The 13,483-nt window shown below is 38.3% G+C and overlaps 1 protein-coding gene across 13 annotated transcripts in view; it reads right to left on the bottom strand.

The window, feature by feature from the left end:
* The window catches only part of DTNA (dystrobrevin alpha), a 339,927-nt gene extending 338,048 nt beyond the window's left edge, over positions 1–1,879 (bottom strand). For 12 of the 13 annotated variants that reach the window (XR_006729289.1, XM_045527844.1, XM_045527851.1 and 9 more), the window contains exon 1: positions 1,605–1,832. The gene's annotated coding sequence lies outside the window, so the exon portion shown is untranslated. Of the gene's footprint in view, positions 1–1,604 lie in introns of all 13 variants that reach the window. The other variant, XM_045527842.1, reaches the window with a different exon arrangement.
* Positions 1,880–13,483: the final 11,604 nt, after the last annotated feature.

Genomic DNA, 13,483 nt, shown 5'->3' with positions numbered 1-13,483 from the left:
ATATAACATACAGAAGACTTTAGGTACCATAAGTTGGTTAAAAGCACACCATAAACTCAATTGGACTCTAACACTTAATAGCTGTATGATCTTGGGTAAGTTATTTTTCCTCTCTATTACTAGATTTTCTCATCTGTAAAAGATGGATAATAATATTACCTACCCCTCATCGTGGTGTAAAAATTAAGAGAGTGAATAAAGCTAAACCACATAGAACTGTGGAACATGTGGTGTGCTGTTTTTTCCCCTAAAGTTTCTACCTTTTGAATAAGCAAAAAAAAAAAAAAAAGTGGTTTGTTTTTTTTTTTTGTAAAATAATAACTGTGCATACTACAACAATACAGGTAGCACTTATGTTCAAAAGGAAACACAAATACATTAAATACCAAGTGATCATGACAGGTAACAGGAAAACCTGACTCTAAATAAAAATCAACTCAAAAGACCATATTTTAGAGTAAGAAAGAACCTAGTGAGTGGTAAGCTTCAATACAAGTGTACATTTAATATTTTGCCCAGAAGTTCTACGCTTATCTTCCCAAAGCCATATCCCAAGCCTGCCAAAGAGCAAAGTTTTACCATCAAGTCCCAGGAATGGTACCACTGAGTTCCAGCCCGTCGCCACCCCTCTTCTCTCTTTGGCTTTGGTCTTTTGACAGACACCTCTCTCCACCTCCCACTCTGGATACTAGAACGAACCTGCCAGCCCTCTCTGTCCAGCAGAAAACTTCGAAGTGGGCAACAGGCTATGAACGCCGAAGTCACTCACCCGCATGACCACCTGCGCCCACCGCCCCCCGGTCCCCGGTCCCCGGTCCCCAGCGCCCACTCCCACTCAACCGACCGCCGGGGCACCGCAGTGCACCGCCAGCCGCGCAGACGCCGCGGGCTGGGAAGGACCCCAGCGCGGATCTCCCGGTCAGCACCCCCAGACTCTTCCCCAACGTGCGTGTCATCTCTAATGAAGGTGGCCGCGCCACCTCCCACCGGCTCAGCCCGCGAGGATGACCAAGAGGGCAGCAGTCACAACAAAAACAACTCAACCAGCGACGCGAGGCAGCCGGCTGCCTCGGCCACCCCGGGAGCGGCGGCCGGGCCTTCGCGGGCGGCGGGATTTACCTGCGCGGCCCCCGCCCCCAGGCCGGCCGTCCTGCCGCAGCCGCTACCGCCGCCCCGCGGGCCCGAGGCGCCGCCCGCCGCCCGGGGAGGCGCCGCGCCGCAGTCCTGGCTGCGGCGCCCCGCACATGCTTCGCGCTCGCCGCGGCCGGGCCGGCGCACAGGTGGGAACCCCGCGAGTGGGCCTTGGGGCGAAGCCCTTCCTCAGCCGGCGCTCCCCGCCCGCTTCCACTCCTGACTTTGCCCGGCGCGAGCCGCCCGTGCCCGCGCCCCGGCGCCGTGGGCGGCTGCGGTCGGTCCCTGCGCCGCTGGGGCTGCGCGTCATGCGCACCTCCCGCCCCGCGGCGGGCTCCGCGGCACCGGGTGGCCGGGGACAGCGCGTGGCAGCCCGGCCTCGCGCCCACTCCTCGCCCCGCACACGGACCCCCTTCGTCCCCGCGCCCTCCCCCACTCCGGAGCTGTCAAGGAGGAAAACGCCGTGCACACACCTTGGAATGGACGGGCGCCTCAGTCACCGACTCGCCAAACTCTTAGAAGGTGGCCATTGGTCTGTAGGGAGCCTTGGGCATGGAGTAGGAGCCGCTTTCTTATTATTTAATAATGTTGGAAGTGCCGGGTCCGCTGCCAGAGTTGTGGGTCATGTGGGCACAGCAGAGGCTGGCTGCTGCCAGTACCAGGGTTTCCTGAGGATCCTGAAACTATGATCTCATCCTCCTCATCCGCCTCCCCCGCCCCTCTCTCCGCGGGCGCGCACGCACAGCACACACACACACACACACACACACACACACACACACACACACACACACACACACACACACACACACACACACACACACACTCACACACACTCACACTGCATGTGCACTATCCTCCTTCCTGGACCGAAATATTCCTCCAGGGAAATAGTGTTCACGCTCCTCATTGAAAAAAAATAAAATCCTTCCAGATAGAGATTTTTTCTCTTTGAAAGCTTGATTTATGTGCTTTGTTTATGTCCTAGTTTCCCCTCACATGTGCAGGGAATTCGAACAGAGCCTCAGAATTAAAATTAAAAATAATCATTCTCTTACGTTGCCCCAGATTTTGATCAGAAACCAAGAACTTAAACAGTACTATTTCAATTTAAAACAGAGGTAATAATATACCAGGTTTGAATGTGGAATAGTAATCATATCTTAGATGTATGCAGTGGGTTTCTTTCCCAAGCTGCAAACATTTCCCAAACATTACCTCATTTATTTGCAGAGCATCTTTGCAGAGGAGGTGGATGAAAAGGCAAATAGTATTGTCACTTCACAGACACAGAGGCATAGGTAAGATAACATGACCTATACAAGTATACATAATAACTCAATATCTCACAATAAATATTAATTGCACAGCTACTTACAGGTTTCTTATTCACTATAATCAATTTCTGGAAACTAAGATTACTGAAAATGATGAAAATATTCTTGATTAATTGTAAGTTACTTACCAAGATTGAAAATTCATTCATTCATTTTTCTATGCTTATGTTTTCATATAATTTTCTCTTGTGTATTTGTATATATCTCAATTTCATGTTTTCATATAATTTTCTTTCTCTTTGGGGGTAAGTGTATGTGTGTGTGTGTATGTGCATTCATATTCACTTCACTTGCATTGTTTACATTCCTTAGATAGTAATTTCAAGCAATTTTAGTCAGTGTTTTTGGGGTAGTCACCAATTTCATAATGATTTGTCTATGTTACTCAGACTCCTTTTGCCTGGTGTATATGAGGAGCTATGCTATGTGTTGAAGGATATAGAGAAGTTTAATACAGGTACCTGTCCTCTGTTAGTTTACATCCAATTGATGCAAGATGCATATACTGAATGACTACAGATGAAAAGTTTTATTATTTTTGGTGTTGTCAGTGATAACAAAGAAATTACAAGATATATCCCTTTTCTTTTTGCCTTTTTAATTTCTGTTCCATGTTAAAATCATCCCATTTGTGTGTATGCCCCGTATTTCAGTCTGTCCTTGATCCTCTGTAGCTTCTAAATGGCCGAGGTAATATGTTTCACCTTGCCCTTCACCTTCACATGCACCATACTCACATAAACACTCAGTGAAGAATGTTTTATATTGGAAAAGTTTTCAGAAAGCACGCTCCTTTCAGGTGTAGGCAAGAAAATTCAGCAGCTAACTAGCCTAATAATCCTAAAACAAGAGAAATGATATGAGGGAGAGAATGGGTCAATGAAAGCACAGAAAAGAAAGCAGTTTTTGAAAAAGGGGAGGGAAGGGAATTAAGTTACAAAAGAAGGAATAAAGAAAAGAAGAAAACAAAAGGAGATGAAAAAAAGGATCTTGTGAAAGCTAAAATTTTACAAATTTTGGTGCATAGAAAACAAATCCAGGAAATTGTAGACTTTTTTATTGTTTTCAAACTTTTTGGGATAAATTTATAGGAATATGGTGGCAAGGACACTAGGTGTCAGTTCTGCACTAAATGACATCAATTTTTAAAAATACATGTACAGGTATAGGATCCACTAGAAGAAATAAGTAGACTGACCTATCAATATAATGTAATAATAAAAATGACAATGAGATCAAATAGCTATGATATATGTATATATATATCTATGTGTGTGTGTATGAAATTGACACTGATATTCAGAGAGATAAATGGGAAACCAGAAGCACAGGTATATTAAAATGGGCAATAAAGAGTTAGGCTTGCAATATTTAAAGCAAAACAATAGTATTAATAATAATAATATCTTATATTTTAAAGCACCTTCAGATTTTTCAAAGTGATTTTCATATATTCTCTAATGGGCCTAATAATAATTAGAGGTAGGTACCTTTGTGGGCTTCATTTTTAAAGAATATGATGATTCTCCTTAGTTTTCTACATGTTGGAGAAGTACTGAAGATTTTCATTCATTGTTTTGGAAATATCGTTTATATTTTCTGATCGGTCAACCCTAAAGATGTTGCTCAGTATATCTTCCTCCAATCCTTCTCATAAACAATACAACTAGAAAGATTTCTGGGCATAGATCATAACAGTGATTTATAATCCAGGATTTTACAAAAGCTATTGGAGTTAAACTAAAAGCTTTAGCATGTAGTCAACTCTAATGGCTTTGCAGCATCTCTGGGAGATTTCTGCAAAAGAGGTGGAGGGCTAAATTGAACAGCAATATATCAAGAGCACTTTCCTTTTGATGTGCATACTCATAGTGGGATTTGTTTTAATTAGAGATATATTTAGGTTTGATGATTATAACATGTGTTTCAGAAATGCATTACAACCTCAGTGGCTTCAACAATCACTAGCAGTTTGCGTCAGAATACTTTGATTTAGGGACAAATATTTTTAATGTGGTTTTGTGCATACACTTGTGGTTTGTACTAATTTAAGCTATCTTTACCAAGGGAAAGAAATTACTGATGTTTATTATTTTTGTTTATGATTTCTTGATTTTTAAAATTATAGTTAAAACGAGAATGGCCATAGGCAAAATCAGAATGTTCACTATGTCATAGTGAAACCCTATGTGTGTGCCTGTGTTTTAATATGTAGTGATATGTAGACTCCATATATGTTTTAGGTCAAATGAGCCTGAAGATTATTATCTATAACCTGGCAATAGTTTGGGGACAGGAGGAATTAACAAGAGTGAAAAGAAGATGCATTCAGAAGAGTTGAAAATTTGCTATTTTATCAATAGAAACTCTTATACCCCCTATGTAGACTACTGTTTCAGGGAAGATGTTGTGGGGGCTTGAAGAACACAAGCCCCCCGTACATAAATTCTGCTCCCCAAAGCAACTGGTTAGCATTCAAAAATGAAAAGTATGTTAGCAGTCTAACACAGGTCAAGAAAATGGATCCACTGAGCTGTGGCTTAGGAATTTCATGGTTAGATTTTTCCTGTGTGAGAGCTACCAAAGTTTGAAGCCAAAGTGGGCCCTGGGCAGAATTATGAAGTAGGTGAATTTTGTCCCTCTCTATTTTTTTAAATGCCCCCTTCTTCCTGCAGAAGCCGTGACTTCCTTTAGCTCCCAAAGATAGCAACCCATTGCTCTTTTCTGACTTTCCAAGATACAGGCATTGTAGGACTCATCAACCTCAGGTAGAATCTCGTGATCTGACCCTCACTGATTTGTGTAAATTGTGTCCTGAGCATTCATGAAACCTGTAAGTATGTGTTTAATAATCATCAAGAGTGTCCATTCAGTCTTCTTATGCATCACTTCAAGATGCGTATTTATATAAAGTTAATATGCGTTTGCCTGAGAATTTCTGCATCGAGGCATGGTTCTGGCAGCTGTTAGGGAGTAATTGCCAAGTCTAAGAGAACAGAGGTAGTCTCCCTACATCCCACCTAGGCTCTGCCTCCTTGTAGCTCAGCTGTCTCTAGCAGTGCCTATTATGGCACTCGGCCACAGGATCTCCTCCCTGGATCCTCCTGTCGGACTAACACCCTCAGGAGAAATGCTGTTTGCATTTTTCCACTGTCTTCTTTCACTGAAGGGGAGGAACTAGCTTCAGAACGGGTGTAAGCAGTCAAGTGTATTTTGTTTCCCAGTGTTAAAATGAACAAATCTGTTGACATTTTAAACGGCTGTGATTCCACCTTATAATGGCAATTCATTAAATACATATTACGGTGGTTCATATCTCTCGATGGCATCACACCAGTGCGCCCTTTACTCCTGGGAGAATTTATTTTCTCAATGGATCATAAACAACACACAAATGTTTTAGATGAAACTCTAATGCACTGTCACAGCGAAGACACAGTGAGAAAAAGCCAGCTGGAGAGTAGCTTTTCAGAAGGTACTTATAATCTACTCACTTTGCTGCCAAAATGGTTTTTAACTCTATTTTTAATTGCTTTGGGGATGAATGTTTTTGTATGTGTGTGCCCCAAAATACAGAATATCTTGTTAAGGTAACCAAGGATTATATTGAATAAATCCAAAATATCAATGGCAAATAAGTTTGATCAATGTAGATAACTAATCCAAACAATCAAGGACAAAAAATACCCTACTTTTTATTGCAGACTAATTATCTGCATAGCTATCCACTCATCTTAGGGAAATGTCAAATTTTTCTGTAATGATTTCTAAATAAAACCTAATGTTTTAAAAAATACCAAGGAAACCATTATGAAGTGAAAAGCGTAGTCAAAACAATTTAATTTATGTGAAATCAGTTTGCCTGACTTAATTTTTTCCCCATTGAAATGATTCTTTACATATCATGTAGACACAGCCCAAATCTCTTGTAGACCGTCAGGAACTATGTTAACAAACACACATTTTAATTTGAAAGTTAATTCCTACAATAAATACCATATAATTTATTTGATGCTGAGAAGCTTTGTATTTTATGAAAAACTAAATGAAAGAAAAAAGGAGGGGGAATGAAGCTAAACTAACCAACTTGCAATCTTTCAAAAACATACAGTAAATATGCGAATAGATCCATATTGATATTTAATGTTTCAAATAGTGTATTTTAGGCCGGGCGCGGTGGCTCACGCCTGTAATCCTAGCTCTGGGAGGCCGAGGCGGGTGGATCGCTCGAGGTCAGGAGTTCGAGACCAGCCTGAGCAAGAGTGAGACCTCGTCTCTACTAAAAATAGAAAGAAATTATCTGGCCAACTAAAAATATATATACAAAAAAATTAGCCGGGCATGGTGGCTCATGCCTGTAGTCCCAGCTACTCGGGAGGCTGAGGCAGGAGGATCGCTTAAGCCCAGGAGTTTGAGGTTGCTGTGAGCTAGGCTGATGCCACGGCACTCACTCTAGCCCGGGTAACAAAGTGAGACTCTGTCTCAAAAAAAAAAAAAAAAAACAAAAAAAAAAAAACAAATAGTGTATTTTACTGTTTAGGGGATATAGTTTGAGACAGTTCAAAGTGTATTTATATGAGGTAATAATGTATCTACTAATGTGCAAATTTTCTTTGTTAAGTTTGCAATCATGTTGCTTGTATTTTATATGTGCCACAAATACCATGTATGAGTCTCCTATTCTTTCCTCCTTTTTCTCTCTGACCTGCATCAGATCTGCTTGAACATTCAACATTGTTTCAAGGATTTTTCATTTACATATTACTCATACTGCCCCCTTTTTTTACGTCAATCAGCTAGTCAGAAAGAAACAGGAATAGCAGGGATTTTACATGTTTTATCATAACCAAAAGCCTTAATTTGTACCCAGTCCTTAATCTTTGGTCAGCATTGTCTGTGCTGCTTGCTAGACATATATGAAAATTTCCTGATTTTTGAAATTGTTACCCATTTTTATTTGCATATAACTCATAAAGCATTTTAAGATTTTCGATGACAATGTCCACAATGAAAACGTTCTTTTATTTTTTCCTCTCTAGAAAACCAAACATATTTATTTCATGTAGAAGGTGCTTGGGAAATATTTTTAAGTATAAGATGAGGATTATAGTGAGGAAAATTCAAAAATTTTACCTCTGGCACTATGCGGCATATGGAAGCAATTCTTCTAAGCTTGTGAATGCTTTTGACAGGTCATGTTTTTATATGTTTTATATGAACAAGATGAATTGGATACACTGTGTGATTTGTGGTTTGCTTTTACTATTGGGGTACATACATTTTGGTATGATTAAAACAAACCAACTAAAAAAATTTTGGATGACAGAATTACATACATGGAAGGGTATTCATTTAAATTGTGTGATCAATACCAGGGCAATTTGTTTCTTCTTGTAATGATATTTCTTCAATTTAAAAAAGAAAAATAATTGTAATTTCCCTCATCTGTGTCTTAAATGATTAGAAGAAACTCTAATCATTTAAAAACCATTTTATAGTTTCTATTAAAATAAATAGTAGGTAGTTTAAGATCTTTTTTATTTCAAGGAATATAAAAACAATGTACTTATTTTACAGTAAAAGTGGAGTGAATACTTTAAGGATTGTATTTAGTACTCCATTCTAAATGTTCTCTATCCTCTTCTTACCATGATTCAAAGTGCCTCTAGCCCAGTGTTATCCATTTTCCTTGAACCCATTGAAGACTTACTCTTGGAAACTATCTTGAAACCTAGTCACATAATGTGTTGTATTCTTATCTAACCATATCATGTGTAGGAGATATCCAGATTGTAAATTCCTAATCCTGTACACCACTTGTACATTTCACAGCATCTTCTAGTTATTCTATAAATACTTGCTGATAGCTTTGTCAATTAACTGAAAATAGACTGCTATTTTGACATGACATTGCCCCAAATAGGAAAGAGTAATGTCTTCTCTATTATTAATCTCTGTGAGTTTCTGAATATTTAAATATATTCCTAGTACAGCATTAAAATGTTTATAATAATGATACAAAGTTGGTAACAGAATTCTTCCTTCTATATTTATGAACAAATAAATTATTTAAATAAGAACAAAACAAAAATCAATTTGTTATTAATTTTCAGAGGGTAATTATTACCTCTGTTCTCTTAAATTTCTACTTTAACCAGATAAGATTACTTAGTACCATTCATTTTGGGTAATGTAATTTTATTTTTCACTTTAAGAAACTTCTAAGAATGCACCTTGAGGTATTTAAATATAAAGCATTTTCTCTTTGATATTTTTTTCCTCAAGTTATAAATTTTTGATGATCTAAAAAATTTAAGCTGATTTACTTTTCCAGTTATATGCCCATCACACTATAAAATGGCTTATATTTGTTCAAGGAAAATGAGCAAATATTTCAACAACTGAAAATATTTATTGAATGTCTAATATATAATAAGCATATTTGTTTAACAATAGGTCATATCAAAGAGCTGCTATCCACAATCAATGATCTTCAGGAAATTCAAGTTTAATACCTTAGTTATTTCTAAAATAAAAATCTCAATTATAATTTTCTTCACATCCTGAAAGAAAAAATACACTATGACCTGCTCTACTCCTACCTCCACTACATTTGGCATCTGACATGAACACATTTCCAGTCCTTTTTCCTGTTAGTTGAGATAATCCTTACTGGGCAGTGACAAAGGCTTGGTTCCTTCCCTTCACTTTTATTTTCACTGCCTCCTGGGGCAGGTTTAAGGTATAAAACCTTCCTGATATGAGAAAATCAGGAGCAGTAATCCTCAGTCCAACCAGAATGGGATGATCCAATAGGTATGTTATTGAGCAGTTGCTGCACATGAAGCCAATATCATGGCACTGGGCTTTGAGAAAAGCAAAGCTTTATTGCAAGTGGACTGACAAGGAGGTGAGAGGAAACCCTCGAATCTGTCTTTCTGACCGGAGGGACTGGGTCAGGCTTTATAAGCATGGGGTAATGAGGTGTGATCTTGCAATGAGGTGATGCTGGGAGGCATGATCTGATCTGACTAGATCCTGCCATAAGGCATCCTCTTCTTAATTCAGTCCCCACTCCTTGGTCCCAGCCCTTGGGTTCTACCCATGGTTTCATGCTTGGTTCATCTGGGCAGACTCAGGTTATGTGACCTTCAACCTGCGGGGTCCATGGCAACTGAAAAACAACTCACAAATTTGTTACATAAAAGTTGAGCCAGATCTGTCTAGTGTGGTTATAGGTACACTATGCATGGGCTTTTAACAATAGCAACAGGGGCATTAAAATCCTTAAAAGATTTTTTTTAATTCAAAGACATTCATGAAAAGTAAATAAAAACTTCTCTGGACTTAGCACACTTATTTTATGGTTATTATGTGTTTTCTTAAACTTTTTTTTGAGAATTCAAACATACAAAATAGTACCCAATATCCAGCCATAGCAATTATTAACCATGGCCAAACCCTTCACATACCTATCATCCCTCTACCCATGTTATTTTGAAGCATATCCTATATATCCATCTATCCATATTTCAGTATATGGTTAATATAATTTTGATTTAGAAATACATAATGGGGGTAGGCAAGGCATAATATTTTCTTAGAGGCTCTAAAAATCTTAATTTGGCTCTTAGTGCAGCACACATACATACTTAACAGCTAGTGTGATTATTTAGAAAATGGACTTTACACAGACAAGCATAATTACAAGTGCTTAAATATACAGTAAATAACCAAGATTGCTCATCCCTGGAGGCTCCTGTCCACTCTCTAAAGGCTGCTTCTTATTTTACTGTTTACTTCTGAGTTTTCTCAAAAGTTTGGTCTTGTTTTTTAATTCTTCTATGCTTTTATAACTGAGCCAGGTTAATTTTTCCCCTAAGACCTAGCCAGTTTTCTCTTTTTCCTTTTGATTTTTGTCCCTTAATACATATTCTCTCTCTATCTCTGTCTCTCTCTATCTCTCTGTCTCTTTGTCTCTCCTGCTTCTCTTCCACTCCCCACACTTTGCGCCTGTCCTCCACCTCCTCCTTGGTTCATTCTGATCTTCAGAGCACAGTCTGACAGTTTTGACAAATGTAACCAACACCAATCAAGATACAGAACACTGAGATAATGAAGAAAATTCCCTGTGCCCCTTTCTTATAAATCCTTGCTTACTTCTTTCACCTAGAGGTAATGACTGTTTCATATCTTTCTCTATAGATTTGATTTGTCCATTCTAGAATTTTGTATAAAGGGAATCATACAATATTGTAGGCTTTTGTGTCTGTCTCTCTTAGCTCAGTATTGTCTGTGAGATTCATCAATGTCATTGTGTATGTCAATAGTAAGTTCCTTTTTTTTTTTGCTGAGTTCTAGTCCATTGTGTAAATATAACACAGTTTGTTTATCCCTTCCCATGTTGATGGACATTTGAGTTGCTTACAGTGTTTAACACTTTATTCATAAGATGCTATGAATATTTTTGCACAAGTATTTTTCAGAGTTCATATTTTTATCTCTTGGGTAAATACCTGATCAGTTTTATTTTTTTAGATCTATATTTTAATTTTTCTCTGGTAAGTCTTGGTAAGTCTTATAGGGGTTATCAATTTTATTTATCTATTAAAAAGCAGCTTTTTGTTTTCTTTATTCTTGATTGTCTTTTTTGGTTTTCTGTTTTCTTTTTTTATAGGTTTCACTCTTTATTCCTTCTTTCTGTTTGAGGTTTAATTTATTCTTCTTTTACTAGTTTCTTACAATGGAAACTTAGATTATTGATTTGGGATTGTTATTCTTTTCTAATATTAGAGTTAATGTGATGATTTTCTCTCTAGGCACTGTTTTAGCTGCACCCTTGTATTTTGATATGCTGTATTTGAATTTATATACACTTCAATTTTATTTTCAAATTCTCCCAGTGATATTTTTAATCCATTTGTGATTTTAATTTCCATATATTGGGGGTGTTTCCAGACATTGTTCTGTGATTGATTTTCTCATTTAATTCCATTGTGGAGTGAGAAAATACTTTGAATGATTTCAACCCTGTTAAATGTATTGAGGATTATTTGACGGTTCAGAATTTCTTCTATCTTAATAAATAAGGTGTTGAGAATCCATTTTCTTCTGTTATTGAATGAAGTGTTGTATAAATTACATTTAGGACAAGTTGGTTGGTAATACTCTCTGAGTCTCTTATATCCTGATTTTCTATCGATTTGTTCTGTCAATTATTGAGACACGAGTGTTGAAACCTTCAGTTATAATTGTGTTAGTTATCTGTTGCTGCATAGTAGATTATCCTAAAACTTAGTGACTTAAAACACCTATTGATTATCTCAGAGTTTCTATGGGTCAGGATTCTGGGTGTGTCTTAGCTGGATCCTCTGGCTCTGCATCTCACGTGTCTGGAGTCTTTCCAAGTCTTGACAGGAAGAATTTGCTTCTTAGTTCACAAGTATGGTTATTGGCAGGACTCAGTTTCTCTTGGGTTATTGGACTGAGGCCTCAGTTTTGAAGAGCAGTTGCCCAGAGACCTCAGTTGGTTCCTTGCCCCATGGGGTTTCCATAGAACATCTCACAACATGGCAGTGGTTTCAGGAGAGCTAGGAAGTGAAAGAACAAGTGAGAATTCCAGTGAGAAAGAGAGAGCTAGCAAGACCTTATATCCCAATCCCAAAAGTCACCCATCACTTTTGCCATATTCCATGCACTAGAAGCAAGTTGCTAGGTCCAGCCCACCCTTCGGGGCATGAACACGGGAGATGGGATCACTGGGAGCCAAGTCACAAACTGCCTAGCACAATAGTGGATTTGTCTAATTCTCTTTCTATTTCTATCATTTTTTGCTTTATGTATGTTGAAACCTTTTTCTTAGGTACATAGATTTGTAGGATTGTTATATTCTCTTACGGAATGGATCCCTTTGTCACTAGAAATGACCTTAATCTTTCATTCTCTCATTTGTGTTCTCTTCTGATTTTTTGTTTCTCTCTCTTGTTCTTATTTTTCTTTATCAGTCTTGCTAGAGGTTAGTCAGTTTTGTCCATCTTCTCAATCAAACAACTTTTGGCATCTATTTGGGTCTTGCTTTTTAATGTCTTCTGACAATCACTATTATTTAAACAGAGTGTCAAGTGCATGAACATTTAGTATAATTACTAATATGGTTGGAATTGGGTCTACTATTTTGTTATTTAATTTCATCTCATCGCTTGTGTCCTCCTTTTCAGTCTTTGTTGTGATTCACAAGATACTTTTAGATTTTAAATATACTGGCTTTTAGCTGTAGCTCTTTAAATTATTTTTAATGGTTGCTTTAGGGATTATAGCATATATTCTTAACCTTTCACAATCTGTTTAGAATTAATATTGTCCCACTTTGTGTTCAGTGGTAGATCAATTTATCCCCCACTTTAACCTTTATGATATCATTTTTGTATATATTCTATTTATGGCATAAGCCCCATGTCTTAGTTCATTTTGTGTTGCTGTAACAAAATACCTGAGGCTGGGTAATTAATAAAGAAAAGAGGTTTATGTAGCTCACAGTTCTGCAGCTGGGAAGTTCAAGGACGTGGTTCTGGCTTCTGATCAGCTCTGGTAGGGGCTTTTGTGCTGGACCAAAACATGGCAGAAGGTGAGAGGGGAAGCAGACATGTGCAAAGGGGGCCAAACATGACAGGAACCTTCCTTTATAACAACTCGTTGTCAAGAAAACTAATCTATTCCTGTGAGAACTGATCTAATCTATGAGAATTCATTCTCACTGGCTACCTGGAGAATGGCAATAAGTCATTCATGAGGAATGCGCCCCCATGACCCAAACACCTCCCACTAGACCTCACCTCCAAACACTGCCTCAGCCACACTGGGGATTACATCTCAACATGTGTTTTGGTGTGGGCAAACCATATCCAAAGCATAGCACCCCAGAAGGTGATGTTACAATTTTTTCTTTAATCAGTATTATGCAATTTAAAGAAGTGAAGCACAAACAACATTCTTTCATATTTATCCAGATATTTGCT

The sequence above is a fragment of the Lemur catta genome, chromosome 16 (assembly GCF_020740605.2).
Source record: "Lemur catta isolate mLemCat1 chromosome 16, mLemCat1.pri, whole genome shotgun sequence".
Classification (NCBI taxonomy): Eukaryota; Metazoa; Chordata; class Mammalia; order Primates; family Lemuridae; genus Lemur; species Lemur catta.
The sequence above is the reverse complement of the archived record's forward strand: the minus strand, read 5'-3'. Positions and strand labels throughout refer to the sequence as shown.